Genomic DNA, 4,328 nt, shown 5'->3' on the forward strand with positions numbered 1-4,328 from the left:
CTTAGAAGAAATCTACACAAGAATCTTCAATGAAACTTTTACGGAATTAGAGAAGGAAGAATGGGAAGAACTTTTTCTTTCTAGTTTTAAGAGAGGAGAAATTTTTTTTTCTTTTTGTTTTTCTTTTTTTTTTTTCATGGAAAAAGTATTCCTATTCTGTTAACCTTCAAACTTAACAACTAGACCATGTGACCAGTGCATACTTTGAGAGTTTCGTTGTTATACATCTGTTAGGAATACAGTATTACTAGAAATTACCCCTATTGCAATGAATCTTTTGGCAACGGTTCCAAAAGCGTTGCTGTAGAGTATTTGTTGCAATGCTTCCAACCGTTACAAAAAAAATTATTTTAATTAAATTATTTTGTACTATAACCATTGCTATAGATGGATAAACGTTGCAAAAGGGTGACTTATAGAAACGATTGCATAAATCTTTGCCATAAAATCACCTATAGCAACACTTAATTGACAAAAAAAAAAGCTATTGTATCGGTTGTAATTAATTACCTCCCAAATTTTACACTATATCGGCCAAAAATTAAAATAATATATAACAAAAATTAAAGAAGTATATGAAGAAAATTTTCCATTACTGTTGAAAATTTCCCGATAGCATTTTGCAATCTTTTCTAGCAAAAGTTCCAATACTAGAACACGATGCTCCACCTCCTCATCCCCTGTCAATGAAGCCTCTGCCACCTCCATCAAGATCTCCGTCACCACACACTGCCAGTATGCTCCGTCCACACACCACACACCACACACCACACACCACACATCACCAATAGCTCCGACCACCTACCACCAGTAGGTCCGACCACACACCACCAGTACGCAACCACAATCACCACCAATCGACCACCAGTGCTCCGACCAGAAACCAACTTCTCCACTACTCTGACAACCACTTCGATTTTAGCTCTCAATTTGCAGTTCAATTTCCAAGCAAATTTGCGGTTTTCTTTTGTAATTCGGTGATTTTAAGGTTAATGTATTCTTCTAATTTATTGATTCAGAGTGCTATGTTTCCTTAAGTTCAGATGAGGAATTAGACCCTGAAGAGCTTGAAAATATTCTTGCTAAACTTTAGGAGGCTGTGAAATATGATGTTAGGCAGGTGTCTATTTGGAACGCTCTTGGCACCATACTTCTTAGAATTGGTCATTTGTAGGTGCAACCATCTTAATATATTTATTCGAACTCATTGACATACTTGGAACTTTCTCTGATTATATTTTGACGCTTATGGTTTCTGTAGAGTGCTATATCAGTCTTCTCAACTTTGTTGGACATTTCCCCAGAAAACTTGGATTGCCTTGGTAATCTTGGAATTGCTTGTCTCTAGAGGTATAAAGGGACATTCATTCTTACTGATTTTAGGCTACTTACTGTACTATTTACAACTTATATTAATGTCATCGTTTCAATATTCTTGTGTTTGATCAAATTAGACTAATGAAAAATAGATTGATGTAGAAGCTAAAAGCAATTGGAGAGGTGGAGAAGCACTTTGTACTTACGTGTTGGGAAAGGACGAAGAGAAATAATATCATGATGAACTGATGTTTCTATTGATGTTGCATCCGGGAAGAAAAAAATAAAACTTATGTGTGAATCACTTGTCGAGAGATTAGTTTGTTTTTGGCTGAAAAACTGTTGATGCATCATTATGTTGTGCAACATATGGACTTTGCTATTAGTTGGAATTGAGTGTCTATTGGAAAAAATTCACTTATAAGCCTCTTTTATTCATGAAAAACTAAGTTATACTGTTCCTTTTAGTGATGTGTAAGTCTCTGTTACTTCCTTATTAATTGTGAAACTTATTGTTTTCCTTTCTTTTTTAGTTTGAATTAAAATCCTCTTAGGGAAACTCAAGTGGTAAAAATCCTATGGGTTACACAAATAATCACAAAACGGTGAACAAGCATATATATTTCACTGGATTTATCTTTTTCTTTTAAGTCCTGCACATTTGATCATATCTACTGATGATTCAACTTAGCCGCTGGAACTTCTCCCTTTTATTAGATACAGTGGAGAAATGCTAGTATGCTAGTTTAAGGAAATTTCTTACTGTTACAAGTAGAGATCTACAAGGAGAAAGTAAGGTTTGTGTCGCTTGCAATTGTAACTGACGAGATCTATTGATCCATATCTATTTCTATCAGTCAATGTCTCTTTATCCATAAGTATGCCTTTTAAGTTATCAATTGAAGGACAATATAAAAATAAAAGGGAGTAAACTACATGGGATTATTCTGAATAGAGCAACAAAAGTAAGTCATCAACACTCTTTCTCAAATTGTTATATGAATTTAGCTTTCTAGAATGCAATATGTTCAACATAACATGTATTTTCTGTTTAAATCTATACTAGATTATCTTCAACTGTCCTCTGGAGTCCTTCATAACTTTACGTACTCACAAACTACCAACGAAAATAGATGGGGTGCTATATGTTAGGAAGCTTGAATTAACCTAAGTTATGAACTTATTGACTTTCAGAAACAACAAAATTTATGCGAAAAATCTACTCGTTCCATAAATTTATTTTACTTTTTCTTGGAAGTTTCTAAAGTCTGCAGAATCTTTAATTGTTTTCCTGGTAACTATATCCAACTCTGCAGAAGCATTGCAAAGCTTATCAGTAAAGGAAAATGAGACAATGTGTTTCCACACGAGGCTCTTTATACATTTTAGTTCTAATATGGCTGTTCATGTTGCAGAGTGAGATAGCTAATAGAGCAGTTGGAGAAACACGTATCCTTAGCCTCTTGTTAAAAAAAATCTTCCTTTTACATGTTTATTTTATTTTTTCTTTGTTAAAATGTTTAAACTATTTCAAAAATGAATATGTCAAGCAGCAGAAGCCATTGCCTCTACATATTTACTGTCCACCAGGATCTGACAAAGGATAAAATGTATTGTCTCTCAATAGGTTTGAAACTTAAAAGATTTATCCTGAATAATTGAGTTTTCGAGCAAGACCAAATTTGGAAAGTTGATACTCGTAGACTTGGTGGGGTTGAAAAAAGTTGAGAAGATTGGAGCTGAAGGTAAAATTCTTGAAGAAGCACAGACCATCAATCAGTCCCTCACAACACTTGGGAAAGTGATAAATGCTATGACTAGCTGCACTCCAGGAAAACCAACTCATATTCCTTATCGTGATTCTAAGCTCACTCGGATCCTACAAGATAATCTTGTAAATTTCACTCCTTAAACTCCATTTTTGTCATACTATACCAGCTTACGTGGATGAACATCTACATTATGTTTCACATGGTGGATGCTCTCAGACTGCATTACTTTGTTGTTACTCTCCAACCCCTTCCAATTCTTCAGAGCCTCTCAACCCTACAATTTGGTGCTAGGTATGTGAACTTAGTTTTATCTGAACTTCTTGTCATAGAGTCAAGAAGGAAACAATGAGGAACATAATGCACAAAATGAAATACAACAATTTTTTAAGATCCCTGTCATCTCTATGCATCTTTGATATTTATGGAATTCATTTTAGTATTCTTTTATTTCCTTTGTTACCATTATAGTTTCTTCTCTTGTTTTGGTCTCATTTCAACTTACATTCCATTGGGCATTGCTTTTCCTCTTATTTATCTTCCACCAATTTGTACTCATTTGATTTACTTTGTATAAAATAATCATGTACAGTTTAAAACAATTTTGTATATAGGAAACTTCAATTTAGATATTGATACTGTGGTTGATCATTAGTTTGACAAGCATGAACCTATTAATTATTAGTGATGTTTAAACAAGGATAACAATCATGCATTAGTTTCACTGATGATACATTATCCAGTACAGGCAGGACTAGTTAAGCATCCAACAGATATTCTGTCTCTCACTGAATTGTTTCATTAGTAATTAGAGAGTATGTTCCCAACACTGATTACTGTCCAGTTCCATCTAGGTTTTTTGTTCTAGTAAGTAGTTACACATCTACAGAGGCCTTGTAGGAGTCGAAGAGAATCTCTCCGTTCTTTTTTGTTGCATTTATTCAGGTGCTAGGGCTACACCTAGGCATGAAAGCATACTGCACTGATCTGTCTTTTAATTGTTTGTATTGTTAAGAAGAGATGCCTGAGAAATGTGTTTTGGGCTGATGCTAGATCTACTTCTCTGATGCAGTTGCAATTGACACAATAAGTTTGAGAAACAAATATGAAATTCCTTTAATTTCTTTATTTTGGGTTAAACAATCATGCACAACCTGTTTTGCTGGGATGTGGTTTTCTTGGATATGATTCAGTAAGTACTTTATTTGGATAATGAAATCATGGCAAACATGTAAGGTTGGG

At 34.2% G+C, this 4,328-nt stretch overlaps 1 long non-coding RNA gene across 1 annotated transcript; it reads left to right on the top strand.

The window, feature by feature from the left end:
- The first annotated feature begins 497 nt into the window (after nucleotides 1–497).
- Nucleotides 498–3,530, top strand: LOC124896521. Its single transcript, XR_007052883.1, has 2 exons — nucleotides 498–1,170; nucleotides 1,262–3,530. It is a non-coding gene; the product is annotated as an uncharacterized LOC124896521 (long non-coding RNA).
- Nucleotides 3,531–4,328: the final 798 nt, after the last annotated feature.

Source organism: Capsicum annuum, chromosome 1, assembly GCF_002878395.1.
Source record: "Capsicum annuum cultivar UCD-10X-F1 chromosome 1, UCD10Xv1.1, whole genome shotgun sequence".
Classification (NCBI taxonomy): domain Eukaryota; kingdom Viridiplantae; phylum Streptophyta; class Magnoliopsida; order Solanales; family Solanaceae; genus Capsicum; species Capsicum annuum.